This window comes from Leopardus geoffroyi, chromosome A2, assembly GCF_018350155.1.
Source record: "Leopardus geoffroyi isolate Oge1 chromosome A2, O.geoffroyi_Oge1_pat1.0, whole genome shotgun sequence".
Taxonomy (NCBI): domain Eukaryota; kingdom Metazoa; phylum Chordata; class Mammalia; order Carnivora; family Felidae; genus Leopardus; species Leopardus geoffroyi.
Window position 1 is genome coordinate 127,569,187 of NC_059331.1, and position 17,254 is coordinate 127,586,440.

General features: G+C 41.4%; 1 protein-coding gene across 13 annotated transcripts in view; it reads right to left on the bottom strand.

Moving 5' to 3' along the window:
- The window catches only part of ELMO1 (engulfment and cell motility 1), a 734,972-nt gene that overhangs the window by 128,475 nt on the left and 589,243 nt on the right, over window positions 1-17,254 (bottom strand). Inside the window, exon 1 of one of the 13 annotated variants that reach the window (XM_045495334.1) lies at window positions 8,466-8,751. The exons of the other annotated variants lie outside the window; for them this stretch is intronic. The gene's annotated coding sequence lies outside the window, so the exon portion shown is untranslated. Of the gene's footprint in view, window positions 1-8,465; window positions 8,752-17,254 lie in introns of those variants that run through there. 13 annotated transcript variants of the gene reach the window in all.

Here is a 17,254-nt window from a genome sequence, read left to right on the forward strand (position 1 = left end):
TACATCACTATCCTGGAGCTTCTGGGACTCTGGCTCCAGAAACATGTTTCCAATGATTCTTCCTCTATAAACAAGGTTGAATTGTTAAGAGATATTAGATTTGAAATAATAATAGTAATACCTTATGTATTACCTTATGCACAATCCACAGAGCATATGGGATATGTTAATTTTTTTGTTCTCTAAACATTTTTATGTATATGATGGGGTAGATATTATCTATATTTTGTACATGACAAAAAAGGATTATAAAGATTGGAAAGGTAATATGGCAAGATCTAAATCTTATTAGTGACTAAGCTCAGGCTTTGTTCTAAGGGCAGTGGTCTGTACTCTCTGGGTGGCCTCCAGTGCCAGCAGGGCTGGGGTAGTCTCTGAGGATCCAGGAGAGTAATCTGAGAGCAGACAGCAGGTGCCCTCCTAGCACTCTGGTTGCCCAATTAGAGATTCTTCCACAGCCAAAGAGCTGAGCTAGACATTCTGCAAGATACAAAAAGTAAATGGCTTCTACCCAAGGAACATAATCATACTATTTTCTCCTTGCATAGTGCATTATGGTGCACTAATCACTTATGCAGACACCATAGTTTAATTTTCATTCATCCACAGCCTTGTTAAAAAAAGCCCCTTCCATTTTTACAGATGAGGAAACTAAGCTTCAGAGAGGTTAAGTAGTCATCTACCTAGTCCTTAAGAAATTTTAAGGGAAGAGAGAAGGATCTCCCATAAGGTGGTTTTTACAAAGCTTCTTGGGTCTACTCTGCAGAGATGTTTGAGCCTGGCTTATGGAATCCACAATGAGGACTTTTTCCCATTGACCCCAACTGTTCTCTAAAGCTGGAAGGGTGTGAGCACTAGAAAGAGTGCCAATGGACCGTACCAACATAACATCCCCAGAGCCCAAGCCTTGGATTAAACCCTTAATATTAAGTAGTCTAGATCTATGTGCAGTAGCAGTGTTGGTAGCTTTCAGACCAGTTCTTGCTTTGATATCACTCTTTGTATATGATAAAGCTTCTGTAATGCATATTGTACATTGTTGGTCCGTTAGACATTAAGTGAGCTCCATCTCAGCTGCTGGGACCTGTGGCCTGGCTGGCTCTACTTAGAAACGATTTGCCCAAAGGGCAAGTCTATCAGTATGGGCTGCCAGTATGAAGGCCTGAGTCCATTAGCTGATGGGTGCTTCATTCCAACCAGGCAAGTGGATGTTAGAACTGCCCCAGATGCTATCTCAAATGTTCAGCCATAAAAATTCCAACCAAGTCAGAATGAAACTTTATTTCATTATGCTTCCAGGTCTGGGAATGATGCCAGTGAACTGCTCTCCTTGACAGGTCTCTCATCACTTATAGCTCAAAGGAAAGGAAAAGTGAGCTCCCAAAGTGCCAGGCTGCAGCCCTCCTTGTCAGATGGCAACACCTCCATGGAACAGCTGAGCAAGAAGATGAGTAAAGAACTGTCGTTCCATTATCCCCGAAACCCTGCATACTGATAATTCCCTGTATGTTCCTTTTCAAAGTCTTGCACAATGCAGAGCTGAGAAAAGGACATAGGAGAGGGATGAAAAATCAGTTTCAGCTGTAAGCCAATTCTGACTGCTTGGTAGTGGCTGACTTAGTGCTGTGTTAAGAAGGATTCTGAGGCTCCATCTGGGTACAGTGGGAAAGACTGATATGATCAATGAAATATGGGCCCTAGAGAATAGATTGTTTGGAAGCTTGATCTTGGAAATCACCAGGTCTAAACTTGTCTTTACCCATGTGTAGGTGCTGTGGAGCATAAAGGTTAAATTACTTATAAAATTTAGTTGCTAAACTATACACGATAATTCAAAGTCTTAGATTCTAGATTACTGCTCTGTCATCTATACAAGTACTTTTCTAGTCCTGAATTTCTAGAATATCATAGATTTAAATTAGCTAGCAAATTAGTGGACTTCAAAATCCTGTGGTAATGCAAAGACAATTACTGTAATGCTGATTTCACCAATGCAATATAAAGCTATTTCCCAGCGTCTCTGTGCTCACTGAAATCCCACAGCACGTCTTTCCACTCGTGACAGTCTTTTGCTTGGCCAAACATCAGCAGATTCACAAAACAAGTCATCTCGCTCTTGGATTCAACCCTGCCTGTGGTTTAATCTACTTGGTCTGTCAGTGTTGCCTCAGCAAAGATGATAAAGTCCTGCCATGAAGAGAAAGAAGTTGTAAAGGGGCCACACAATTTAATCCAACACATATTTGTTGAGTACATATGTGCACAAGGCATCCTCCTTGGGCATTCTGTCCAACACGCAGGAAACAAGTATAGTTGGGCCAGGAGGCATCACTGACATTAGAGATCATATTGAACTACATGGATTTTCCCCACCTTTCTCAATGTTTTGTGAGATTTCTAAAAGACCTCTTTATTAACTGAATGTTTAAGAGGACCAAGCTTAGGGGCATCTGGGTGGCTCAGTTGGTTAAGCATCCGATTTTGGCTCAGGTTATGATCTTGCAGTTTGTGAGTTCAAGCCCCACATCGGGCTCTCTGCTGTTAGCGCAGAGCCCACTTAGGATCCTCTGTTTCCCTCTTTCTGCCCCTCCCTAGCCCATCCTCTGTCTCTGTCCCTCAAACATAAATAAACATTAAAAAAAAAAAAACAAAAAAAAAAAACCAAAACCTCAACAAGAAGACCAGGCCTAGAGGGAGCTTTATCACTTCTACTTGCAGATTTGGCTGAAATTATCAATGTCAGGACATCTCTAGGAGGCTGGGACCAGATGCCTCTAAGAAGGCTTTGCAGCATGATTTTGATCTAGTTTACTTAAAAGGTTGATTACATTCCCATAATTGGTTTTACATTAAAAGAAAAGAAAAAACAACCTTGGGGAGTGGATAAATAGAATAGCATATGATGTTGAAGGTAAGGGTTTTAAGACCAAATTAACTGTAAGAACTACTTAGTCAATATTTTCCAACTAAACAACATTTGGAGAATTGAATAAGATGACAGCAATTAAATCATCCCTTACCCTCAATTTACACTTGTCTTCATAAAGAATAATGTTTGCAGCAGAGTTATCTTCTCAATCAAGGTTTGCGTAGCTTATTATTAAAACTAAACTCGTGTCTTCTGAACATACTGAGTTGAAGGTGGGGGCCCAAAGTACAGTGAATGGTAAGGCCACAATATCTGGGGACAGAAAAATGCCATAGAAGGTGGATGCTGACTTTCCGCGATAGGAAATGGCACACCTTTTAATTCCCTCTTGCCTAACAGAGAAATGGAAAAACCAAGATTTAGCTACATGTTGAGTTTTCTATGTACAATGGTTAAGGGCAAAAGTAAACGAGTTTGGGAATGCTAATGTTCTGTGCCTCTCTCTGTTGCCTGAGCAACAAGTCTTGCAGGTACTTCATGGAGGTAAGAGAGATGACAGTGCCATGGCAGGATGAGGTAGTGAGAGGAGTCACCGGCCTGTTGTATCGGGAGGGTTCTTTGAGAATCCAGCACTATACTGTCTAGCAGAATAATCACTAACCACACATGGCTACAGAAACCTTGAAATACGTGGCTAGTAGGACTGCACAATTGAGTTACAAAGTTTATTCAATTTTAGCTAGCTTCAGCTATTGAAAAACTTTCATGTATGTTCTAAACAAGTTTGGTATGTGACTCTACTTTTTTAACTATACATTTTGTGAAATCTAAAAACAGATTTCCTGTGAAAATTCAGTATCCAAACTGAGTTGTGCTGTAAGTATAAATTATATGTTGGATTTCAAAGACTTAACATAAAAAAACTGAATATAAATATTTTGTTAATAATTTTGTAGTTGCATGTTCAAATATTTTGGGCATACTGGGTTAAATACATATATTATTAAAATTTGTAGACCCACTTTTTTTTTTACTTTTTAAATGTGATTACTAAAAAAATGGAAATTACATACATAACTTGCATTATATTTCCACTAGACAGTGCTGATCTAGAAAGAAATCTGCCATATTATCCCTGTAGGGCATTATTTTTTTGAATAGCTATTGAAATTGTCTTTTACACATTCACATACCTAGTGTTAATAGTAGAAAGTGCATAATATCAGGCATGCATAGCAAATAATCCGTTTTTAAAACCTGCTACTAAGACCCCTACAGATTCCTTTTCCATCTAGCAATGTGATCTTGCTTATATGCTCTGGTCTGCTATTTCTGTATATGTCAAACTGGATATTTTAGGACATCAATAGTTTTTCTTCTTCCTTCTCGTGGCCTAACTCCTTCCACTTCATTTTAATTAGTAAGTCTTCCATGGAAATGCTGGTTGGTAAAACAGATAGAAATGGAGGGGCGCCTGGGTGGCTCAGTTGGTTGAGTGTCCGACTTCAACTCAGGTCATCATCTCACACTCATGGGTTTGAGCCCTGCGATGGGCTCTGTGCTGACAGTTCAGAGCCTAGAGCCTTGCTTCGGATTCTGTGTCTCCCTCCCTCTCTGTCCCTCCCTCCCTCTCTCTCTCTCTCTCTCTCAAAATAAACAAACATAATAATAATAAAAAAAAATTTGGGGAGGGCGCCTAGGTGGCTCAGTTGGTTAAGTAGCCGACTTCAGCTCAGGTCATGATCTCACAGTCTGTGAGTTTGAGCCCCACATTGGGCTTTGTGCTGGAGAGCCTGGAGCCTGCTTTGGATACTGTGTCTCTCTCTTTGTCTGTACCCCTTCCCCACTCACGTTCTGTCTCTCTCTCTCTCTCTCTCTCTCTCTCTCTCTCTCAAAAATAAATAAACATTTAAAAAAAACAGATAGAAATGGAGATGCTCTGAAGTGGGAGTGGAGGACTCACTCGCCTCCCACCCTGGTTCCACACTGCCCCAGTCCTGTCAATGTCCCCAACTCTGAGCGACTTGGTTTGAAAACTATGTCACATTCAAAGATTTTCAGGCCTAAACTTCTAAGTTTCCAGTTGTTCCATCAATGTATATCCTCTGGACCTACCTAAAATCTCTTTCTGAGCTCGGCCTATTCACAAGGTCTTCAGAAGACATGGTAGCCCTGGTGATTCCCACATCCACTGTGGTTGATGCACCCCCCAAACCAGCCGCACTGTTGTTCCTGACCCTTCATAACCCTCACTGTTGCTATGGCAATTGCAAATCATTCCTGGCAAATGTGAGCAAAGGGCAGCCATAGAACTGATGACCTTCCACCTCTTGCAGATGGCCCAGGAGGAGTTGGTCTCATGTAGAAACTGGCCTAGTTCTCATTAGTCAAATAAACGCTCCTCAGAATAAGGTAGCACATCATACAATAACACAAGGGGATAAACAAATGGGACATTTTGGTGACAAGGTTTTACTCAAACATCTTTTCCTAAATGGTACTATATATAACTCACCCAACCACCATAAAATGCCTTTCTAATTCGACTTTAATTAACACAATGATTGTTGAATTCAATTCCGTGTGGCCTGGTTCCACTACACAGACAGCCGAGGAGACCTCCTTCCCCTGTCCATTCACACTCCTTCCATCCATGGATGCAGAAAACAAGTAAATCAACATGTGTGAAAACCCAAACCCCTTGCCAGTTCCTAGCTTTGTAAACATGGTCAAGTTCCTCAATATTTTGGAGAGTCCATTTCTTCATCTAGAAAATAGGTATAAAAGGCATCCTTTTGGGGTGGTTGTAAAGATTCAGCAAGTTGTTACGTCTACATAAATTGTATTGAACAGTGTCTGGCACACAGTAAATGCTCAAGGCAGGTTAGCTTTTCCTGCTGTGATTGATTTTATTCCACTTGAGAGGAGAAATGAAGGATTCTACCCTTCCAACTCTCAGTGCTGAATTTCAGGGATTGGATTTAACATGTTTATGTTTACTTTGACGTATGAGGCAAGTCTGACGGTCACTTGAAAATCTGAGGGAATTCATTTTTACTTATCCTTACATTTATGTTTATAATATGTCCTACATCTTACAAATGCCATAAAGAGGCAGTACAGAGAAGCTTTCTTCTTTAGGAGTGAACAGAACAGGTATAAGACTGCAGAATTAATTCTGCATTTGGTATTAATTCTGGTATTTGAAAGAGCATGTTCATTTCAAGCCCAGTGATCCTAGTTACACCAACACTGCAAGCTGAGAAGTGAGAAAATCAAGATCTAGAATTATTTCCAAGACTTCTTAATTTAAACCTTAACCATTCTAACTTAGAATGCCCAGGACCTCACCAGTTACTGAAGCCACTGCATAAGTCAGCAGTTGATTGGCACAGGGCTGTGGCAGGATTTAGTGGTCCCTTCTCAAAAAGGAGATAATAAACTTGAGGGTATAATAAATTCTTGGCTATTCACCCAGGACAAAGATCCTACATGACTCTGAAATGGGCTGTCATCAGAGTATTATGTGATTATGCATTAATATATTTTCTTAGGGCAAGAGGAGAGTTTCATAGCTTTCAAATTCTTGGACTTCCACGATCCAAAAATAGGTTAATAACTACTCTTAGTTTAAAAAAAAAAAAACAAAACATTTTTACTGCCTCCATAAAAGGCTGTTTCTTCTCTCACTCTTGCCAACAGGTGCCAGTACCTCACTCATGTAAGTGACGCTACTTTGGGAGAGAAGAGACCAAAAGAGGACAGAGGGCCATTCTAATGAAATGACATCACTTAATGCACATCCACTAGCAACCAGACTGGCTCAAAATTATACATGCATCCAGGTGTGCCAAGGAACGACATGTAATAGGGAGACTTTACGTGCACACACTTGCCTCCGATCAAGTGGAATTCTCAATTTGGTACACCATCTCGAGCCTCTTGGGATCAAAGGACAGCCTACATTCCAGAGGGGCCTTCAGCTAGCAAACAGGTCTTTGACCTCGTCAAGTTACCAGGTTTCTCCTAGCTGTGACTGTTACCCACAGTGAGAAAACTTGGCCATCTCCTCCTGTGGTATCAGGTCACAAGAGCAGGTCTTTTCCAACTACCCTTGCCCTGCTTTTGGGTCTTCTGGAGACAAAACCTTCCTAGCTCTTTTGTTTCTTTACTCGCTCATCACAGATCACATTTAGGACACAGCCAATTCCATTCTACAGCCACATGAAGACCTGTAACACTCTCTTCAGTCAAAAGGACATTGTTATAAAGGACAAGCCAATAAGATTTCCCATGTTCAACTATTTCATGTGCATATATTTTTGAGCCAGATGATAATGATTTATCCTCTTTTCCTCTCTGTTGTTTGAACCCAAGTGAACTGTAAATAGAAGACATGCGGTATGCCTGTTTTCCTGGCACATAAGATAGGAAATTACATTTAAAACAAAGTAACAATGATGAAGCCTCAAAACCAGCAGAGACGCTGAGGAGAGGTTCTCAGGCAGAGATGGAAACCCCAAGTTCAGCCTCCGCTCTCTGCACCCACGCCAAAAGCGATGCTTCTCCTCTCCATGTTCAGAAAGATTATAGTTCCTCTGGAATCCTACACTGTGCTTGAGTTCTGTCTTGCTACATATATTTTTTAAGTTTGCAGCTAGAAGGCTCTCTAAAGGCAAAGAGTTTCCCCCTCCCCATACTGCCCCTCCATTGCCTGTTTACAGCACTGCTTTCTTATTTTTCCTGCTTCTACCCAAAGAAATCAAGAATTTCATCACCAGTGTCAGAAAATTAAACCCCAGGGAGCAAAGCAATAGCTCAGAGCATCCCTTCCCTGGCAAAGAGCCAAACCTTGAATATAACTTTGCAAACCCTCTCTGGTTTTCGGGGGTTTAAAGGGATTCAAAACAGAGTCATTTCGAAGCATGGTTTTTGACAGCTAAAATCTCTCTGTCTGCACTTCAATTCATCTTTGAAATTAATTTTCAAAAAGCGAGAGAACATATTTTGATTTAAAGACTGGTTTCATGAAAGAAGTGAGGGGCATGACCTAGCTCAGTTGCACACTTCCAAGCTGAGATCAGCAGTGCGTGCAGAAGAGATGCTTCCTTTTGTGGTTGGGGGTCTTAAGAAGTGTTTGACAGACCATTGTAATAACATCTCTCTTCACAATGCAAACACCAGTAACACGGTCAAGCAGCTCACCGCTCAGTTCCGTGCCTGCACCTTTCTCTCTCTTCCCAGCAATGCACAGGGTTGACTCCGCTTAATTTAGTTTTAAAAACACCTTCTTTTGAACTGGATCTATACCTAGGGAGATAAAGCAAAACTCCACTCCTCACACTAATCCTTATCCTTACTAGACAGACCAATGTTCCAGTATAATACACAGTCAACTACAAATCCAATCATACCCAAGCAATGCATGCAGGCTTTGGAATACAGAAGCTCACACATCACGGGAACCCCAGAACGCCTGTTCTTCCATGTGCTTGTTCCAATTCATAGTTTTCTCGGCAGACAATAGGACAAAGCTGCATTTTAGCTCAGGCTGCTAATACCGGCGGACAGATGTGTAAGACTGAGGTTTACTCACCAAGCTCCCGTAAGTCCATCTTTCCCAACTACAATACTGCTGCTAAGCCGCCACCAAATGACTTAGAGTCGTCCCCTAGAAGAACAATGTGCTGGAATACCAGATGGTTCCTGAGTAAGCTTGTTCATGAAATAGGTTTCCAGTTGAGCCATGTGAATGGAGACCTGCCGCACACCTTTGAATGCTACACACTTCGAGTCCAGAAGAATAAGCATGTAGCTTTGCTTATGTTTATGGAGCTGGAGCCCAGGGGTGCTCCGATTGGCAGGAATCGCAGAAAGATCAGCCAATCAAAGGGAGCCTCCATTTCAGGGAAACTCCTGCTCATTTATTTAGCATCTTCGGAGATCATCGGCTTTTCTAGGAAGAGCTTTTCTCTTATAGTATCACAAGAGAAAAAATAATAGCTTCATTTCAATTTTAGTGCCCTATGCTCTTTCATCAATATGTATTACATAGCTCCTCTTCTCGGTATTCCTCAATACCTCCACTTTTCCTATAAAGAACTTTTAAAAAAAAGAAAGAAAAAGAGGAAGAAGAAGAAAAAGAAAGAGCTGGTGATGGGCTAGAGATAGTTCATATTCATCAGCCTCCACCTTGTTGCAAGAAAGGAGGGGGGAGCGCCTGGGCTCAATAATTACTGATTCTGTTGCCATGGAAACAGACTGGCTGCAGCGAGTTGGATTCGTGTAGAACATCTGCTGCCAGACCCATAATCAACTGCAATCTCATCTCTCCCCCTCTCCCTACTTTTATTTGATTGTTAGTTTGCTTTCTCTCTTCTTGTCTTCACATTCAGTTTTTGTCCAGAAATGTCATGTAACTGCCTTACTTTGTACACATAGCACACACATGCCAGAGGTGCTCACATGCCCAGAAATGTGTGTACACAGGAGTGCATCCCAGCAGGATTCTTACGGAAGGATCTATACTCTGATTCCTATTCGGGATGTAAACGAGCATAAATACTGTGTCTCCACCCCTAATTAAAATTTACTAGAAGTTAACCTAAAGAGTTAGTGGGGCTCTTTAAAAATATTTGTCATCTAATGGCTCTGAAAGGCTCCAAATAAAAGTTTGCAATGGCATTTCTCAGGGGGCACTGTGAATTACACTGAGAAGCAATTAACCTGAGAAGCTTATAGAAGATTTTTAAGCACAAAATGTTTAGGCTTAGCTTCTTCTCTTGCCCTAGCAACTCACAAGGCACCCTGAACACTGGGGGTCTCCTTGGGGATTTCCTCAGTCCATTTACATCCCCCCTGACTCCTCTCCTGTTTTCTCCAAATTCTGCTAGTTACATGACCAGAGTTAATGTCGGACTCTGGATGTGCTATCTTTCTCATTAACAGCAGGGGCCACCACTGAGCAATAAATGGCTGCATGGCCAGGTCAGACCCAAGAGGGGACTGAGAGGGTGATAATCTCATCTGTGTGTCTGTGGAAGCCTTCAACTCTGTACAAAGACTGACTGAAGATGTCAAGTGTCAAAGAAGGCTATGATTCTGGCATAAGTTAGAGAATCCTTCAAGAATCCGAATCCTGGTTTTCCATTTTGTCTTTTTGCCCTTGTGATCTTGGGAAGGAATTCTCATCCATGTACTGACTCTCTGGCACCCAAATCCAACTCTGGCCATCTTTCTCAGCATTGTCCAGATGATCTCCACCCTCCAGGGCAGTGGATATTTTGGGGTTTTTTGACTACCTTTCTGGAACATCCCTAACCTCTTCTGCCTACTCTCCTCTACCATGAGGACACCTACCCCTTGCACTGTCACCCTCCTGAGACTGTTCAAATCACCACTTTTTAAATACAGAAACATGTCATTCCAACCTGGTCTTCCCTCAAGCAAATGTAATCAATTATTCCACCGTACACAGTGAGTGTTTATGTGCCAAGCACTGTGCTAGTGACAAAACTAACTGGCATGGTTTTTGCCCTATGGCAAAATAACTTTACTAGAGGAGGCAAAAAAAATATGAAAGTATAACTTTTATATGGGATATGAAGGAGAGCACAAAGGAAAAGTTTTAACCTAGTGAGGTTAGGAAAAGTATCTCAGAGGAAGAGATACTTGAGCTAAGATCTAAAGGAAGAGTAGAAGTTGAATTAAAAGTGAGGGGAATAGTGTCTCAGACATAAGGAATGGCACATGTGAAGGGCCTGTCTAGATGCACACTGCCTAGGAGGGAGTGTGTCCTCTTTGAAAACCTGAAAGAAGCCAAATGCAGCTGACTGCAGTGAGAATGACTGAAAGGATGGAGTGAGATGAGCCTGGACGGCAAGCAAAGGCCAGACCTGTAGGGTCCTAGACAATCACATTAAGGAGATTGTTTCTTATCCTATTAGCAATGACAAACCATTGTACGACTCCATTAAAATGATTCCCTGCCCCCCAAAATACCTATACAACTCAATTTATAAAATAATCTATTTCAAGGCATCCATAATTTGTTGGCCTGATCTACCTAACATTCATTGAGCAATTAAGAGTCCAGATAGCATACTAAGCACTTAATATGAATTAACTGATATAATCCTCACAAAAACTCTGTGAGGTATTATTATTATCCCTATTATACAGAAGGTGGAAACTGAGGCATAGGAGGTTAAATAACTTGACCTAGTTTACCAAGATAAAATGTGGCAGAGCTGGGATTCTGAACCAAGGGATTCTAGCTCCAGCTGTAGTGTGATCTACAGGGACTACCTGTGTCAGAACCATTTGGGATTCTCCTCAAAATAAAGATTACTGCGATCTGTCCGCAACCCTCCTAAACCAGAATCTCAGGGAATGGAGTCTAGGAACATTTCTCCAAGTTCTCCAGGGGATTCTCATTCACGCCACAGCTTGAGAATCACTCCTAAGAGACATTTGCATAAAGGAAATGAATTAATCTTCAATGTATAAAATGGAGAAAGTTTTTTTTTTAATTTTTTGAGAATGGGGGCAGGGTGTTTCACTACTGTAAGCCATCCCAAAGGATGCATCTCTATTAAGCCAAGTTTACCTCCCTTTGATTGACTGCAAACTCTCGAGTTGAGTGTGGGTACCATAGCACAGTGGGTACTGAGCATACATAGCTCAATAGCTTCTAGGAGTACGTATATGAAGAAAGAACATGGGAGTTATCATTTTTTAAATTTTTATTATTTATTTTCGAGAAAAACAGAACATGAGCTGGGGAGGGGCAGAGAGAGGGAGACATAGAATCTGAAGCTGAAGGCTCTAGGCTCTGAGCTGTCAGAGTCTGACAGAGAGTCTGATGCGAGGCTCAAACCCACGAACCATGATATTCATGAGCCAAAGTCGGACACTTCACTGACAGAGCCACTCAGACGCCCCAGAACATGGAAGTTCTTAAAGACCAGAGTCACCAGTGAGGTAGAGATGCTAGCAACAAGACAGGTAGGTCATGTAGTATTGTGGACACTAAGGAAGGTTGTAAGTTTTCTTTGGGTAATTTTTTTCCCAGAAAATTCACTTTGAAGACAAACTGCAAGGTGGACAGAATATTTCTTTGAGTCTGTTCCAACCCTCTTCTTCTATTCAAAAGCAAGTACGCAGGATCTCTGGTTCACCAAGCTAGTCACGGTTTTAGTTCTGAAAGATAAGCAGCCTCATCTACATTTCCATAAGGGGTCACTTTATACCAAACAGCCACATGGTCTTTGGAGAAACTTGCAAAGAATTTTTCCATAGAACCTTGTCCAGTAGTTGTGTTGCTGAGATCACAGACTGTCAGTTAATTTGGCCACTGCTGTGTATTCTTTCCTTTCTAGACTGGGCAATGAAAGAGTCTACACAAGCCTCAGAGCTGCCGATGAACCTCAAGAAAGAGAAACCTACATTTAGTTAATTGGTTTATACCTGAACAAGCACCCAAGAATTGGTACGAAGTGTAATGGACCTGCACTAGAGAGGCTCAAAATGTACTGTTGGTGGCATGTCATCAAGCTTCTGAACACCTTCGTATTTATCATGTGCTGTGCACAGATAGTAGAAGGGAATCAAAGCATCAAAACCTGGGAAATAGGGGAGGGGGAAATCATCCCTGGGCATCTGGATAAAAATCAGAAGAAATCTCTCCATTTCAACCCCCACATTATAGCCTGTATTCTCTGTTCCGTGCTTGCTAGGTATTTGCTAGTACCATTTACAATTATTATTAGCAAATTTAGTGTATAGTTCACATACCTTTGTAGTGCTTTTTAAATAAATTCACAAATCAAAAAAGAATTGCTGGGTGATTTGTATTTGGGGGTCAGAAAATATAGTGACTGCTGTAGAATGATTTCTAAACTAGCTGGCTAAATTTCTCTTAGTTTACCTACCAGTCTTAACTAAAATGAACACCATTTACAAGGAGTATTTAAAAAGGAGCTGAAGGGGATTCCATGTACTGGGCTATGGGAGGTGGCGCTAATAGCAAATCCTTCCATTTTCCAACTCCTGGTTCCAAACATTATTTCCACAATCTGCACCTTCATTTCATCAGGATGCATGTTCATCACTGGCAATAGATGTGATGGTGATGACTTCCTTAGTTCATGACATGGCTACACTGAATCCCATTTTTTCTTTGGTCAACTGATTCTTAAGGAGGTCATGAGGATCACATTGAGCCTCAAAAAAATTCTGAAGAAGTAGGGTGTATATTGTTGAAGGCTTACCTCTAAGTACATCTTAGCCTTCCTTTTTTTATTTAAAAATTTTTTTAACATTCATTTATTATTGAGGGACGGAGAAAGACAGAGTGTGAGCAGGAGAGGGGCAGAGAGAGGGAGACACGGGATCCAAAGCAGGCTCCTGGCTCTGAGCTGTCAGCACAAAGCCCGACATGGGGCTCAAACTCGCAAACCGCGAGATCATGACCTGAGCCAAAGTCGGATACTCAACCGACTGAGCCACGCAGGCACCCTTACTTCTTAGCCTTCTTAAGGCATATCCCCTCTCCTGACCATATATGCAAATATGCACATACATGAGCATACACACACACACACACACTCTGACTTTACTTCCACCCCGAACAGAAACAGGCCCAGTGCAGACCAATCCAGATCACATCTTCCAAGGATGTGAGGTCAGAAGTAGTGACTCTGCCCTAATAGGTCAGAAGTATAATTACTACCAGCTCAGTTCAACTGTTTTATTTTATTCAAGAGATGTATTTCTTTAGTTAGTTGGGTTAACTAGTAGATCGTTATCTCTGATTTTTTTTTTACATGATGCATTTTAAAATGAAAACATATGCAAAACTTCAACTAAACATGGCCAGAATACCTTTTACGTATCCTTTTATCCCCATGGGGAGATAATCATAACAATATTCCATAGAAAAATCCTCATACGAAAAGGTAGATGCTTCTCTTTCCCTCACCCTTATTGGGAGATGACCATAAGCAGAACTTACCAAGTCTGCTTAATGGCACTCTATCTTTAGGTCCCTGGATGCTAAAGATTGTATGATACAGTGATACAGTGCTGACATCTGTGGGAGGATGAGAGAAATAATAGCAAATGTATATGCAGTGCTTATGATGGGCCAATACCATTAAAAATGCCCATTTTCCAAAAAGGGAAACTGGGACCTACAACTTTTAAGTAGTGCATCTACAGTCACCATCCAGTAAGGGTGCAACTCAGGATTCAAACTCAGGTGTCTGTGAAGTACCACAAGCAGTTTACTACACCACAGGCTCAGAGCTCCTACAAGCGAGTTGCTGGAGCAGCTGGGATGATTCCAATAGCATCCTAAGGGAGAGTTCCATTTCGTAACTCATATTCATGAGACATTAATAGGAGTAGGTTTATTTCCCTGGACTTGGCCATTTTTGTATTCTCCTTCAAAATGCCTAAAATATAAACAAGACCTACAAACACCAAAATAAAACCAGATCTACAAAATGCAAACATGTCTATGAATAGATCTTCTATTCTTTCCTCTTCCAGACGTTGACCTAGGATGTGTGACCATGACAGGCATTCCTAGGGTTGGAGAGTTGAGGTTTGGAAGTCCTTGAGGTGTGATTAAAGTTGGGCAAATGGGGTGGGCTGACCTGAGAACAACACGGAGGCCAGAAGAGAAAGGCCCAATATCATGCATCTCTTATAATTCTGGAGTGCCTTCAAAGGAATAGTTGGTGAAATTCTGAAAGCTTATCATCTTGCCAGCTTGAATTTTCCAAATATACCAGGGAAAGGCATTCCAGAAATGCAGGCTGATGAAAAATCATGCCAAAAGGAAAAATGAAAATGCCAAAATCCTTAACTCAGCTTTGCCAAGCATGTCCACTGGCAATATGGTGGCAAAAAGCTACTGAGCCAAAGGCAGGGTATTCTTTAGGTGACACAAAATGAGAAACAGCTTCTTCACCATCAGGAAAAGGGAAGCTTCGGGGCTGTTATCACATTCTTCTTGGTTTCCAGATCTAACGCATGAGTAAACCTCTTTCAATTCTGAAACACATATCAATTTCACACACAAGTAATCTACCTTTCGAGAAAAAAAATTAGTTTCTGATATTCTCAATAAGAGAACCAATTTCACAGCAGTTGGTAGAGATTAAATCTATGTTTTATAAAATAGTTAACATTTGATGCCGTTCCTTTCTCTGCTCTTTCTGCTCACAGATTCACGGATAATCTGTGGTCCTGGTCTCTTGTTACAACAGGGATTATATTGCAACAGAACAGGGCAAGCCAGACAAGAGGGGGAAGAATGGAGGGTTTGCTGTGCAAGAGAGAACCAAGATCAAGATGAGTAGATGCAGTACATCCAGGCAAGAATGTAGGAAATGGGGGTTCCAGAGATATAGGGAGTCAGTTCCTGAGGGTCACGCTCTGAGGTATGAAAGGGGAGAGAGGCAGAGCAGAATGAGTTTGAGGGCTTGAAAGGGGGCCCAACAGGTCTGAATGGGCCCAGATATGGAGCCACAAGGTGAGGACACCCACAGGACCAGAGGCGATCACCATACGGGATTCCATGGCAAGTCCTGCTTAAACCAGTTATTTTTACATTATCCATTGGTAAAGAAGTTGACTCTGGGGGCGCCTGGGTGGCTCAGTTGGTTAAGCATCCGACTTCAGCGCAGGTCATGATCTCACTGTTCGTGGGTTTGAGCCCCGTCTTGGGCTCTGTGCTGACAGCTCAGAGCCTGGAGCCTGCTTCAGATTCTGTGTCTCCCTCTCTCTCTCTGCCCCTCCCCTACTCATGCTCTGTTTCTCTCTCTCTAAAAAATAAACATAAAAAAATTAAAATCATTAAAAAAAAAAAAGGAAGTTGACCCTGGCAGAGCCAGTCAGTCACATCTCAACTATGTGCCCAGAGTTTCAATGAGTATCAGCAACAACCAAGCACCTCCCTAAGAAAACCCACTCGGACTGTGCCTGCTCCTGGCAAACCAGCATTGTCACCACAAGGACAGGTCTGTTCTTCAACTCATTTCTTCAAATCCTTCAGCTTGTAAGAGCCAGACCACTTCAAACTGCTCTCTATTGTACTTCCAATTAAATGAAGCTTTGAAATGTGAACCATAACCTCTAGACAAATGATATTGACAGGCTATTCCCAACTCTCACAAACAATGAGCCCTGAAACCTAATTTGTGCAGCAATTAATAATTTTATTTTATTGCTCAGTGCTTGCCTGTATCTTTAAGCTAGCAAACTGTAGGAAGGAGTTAACTTGATAATATAAATAAAAATTGCCCCCAAAAGGCAGTAACCAATCCATTTACATGCAAAAATGCTCCTCTTCCAAGTCATCCCAAGGCAAATATGAAACATGATTTCCGAAATGCATCGCCTACAATTCTCTCGACACAGTGACAGGCATGAGAATTGTGGAGCAAAATACTTCCAATAATCACATAGCTTCCACCATGAAAAAGTGCTGCTGCTTATATTTTGGGGGGGGGGGGGATCTATTGTGTGTTAGATGTCATGCTGCTGCTTATATTTGGGGGGATCTATTGTGTGTTAGACATCGCAGCAGTTCTTCGCATACACCGAAAAAAATATATTTTACCCACAAAGTTCAGTTTGGAAGTATGGAATTGGCCTCCAGTCATTCAATTAATGTTTAGGAAGTGCCAATAATGTGCTTTTCACATGTTGCCTCATGTTCCTTTCAAATCTCGGGAATCCAAGAATGCAGCCTTAATATCTTGAAAGTAATAAAGCACCACTTACTAAGTTTTCTCTTCATGTACTTCTTAAATTTCATGGTTTTGTTTGTTTGTTTGTTTCCTAGTGAACTCTGTTCTGCTCACCTGGTAAGTTTCTATTCATACATTAAAGTCTTCCAAAGTAAGGAATTCCCTCCTCTGAATTACTTCCATACAGTTCCATTGGACTTTTGCTATTGCACGTGTCATGTTATTTCATAATTATCTCTTTGGAGAGCTATCCCCAATACTGCGAATTCCTAAGAGTCAGATATTAACACAACACCAGGAATACTATCTCTAGGGATCTCTGATGCCTTAGCCAAAAATACAAAAGCTTATTGCAAACCTTTATACTTATGGAAGTTACAAAAGCCTTCTGAGCACTTGTCGGTCATTCTACCCAACATCATGGATAAAGTTAGGAGACAAGGATAGCTTTGAAAACAACTCAGTGAATCATCTCTTATGTCTCCCATTCCTCCCTCCTCCCAGCCCTGCAATCCCTAGCCTGAGAGGGAAAAGCATGCACTGGGAAGCACATCTGAAAACTCCCTTTCGGAAACCCATTTTATGTATGTATGTATGTATGTATGTATGTATGTATGTATGTATG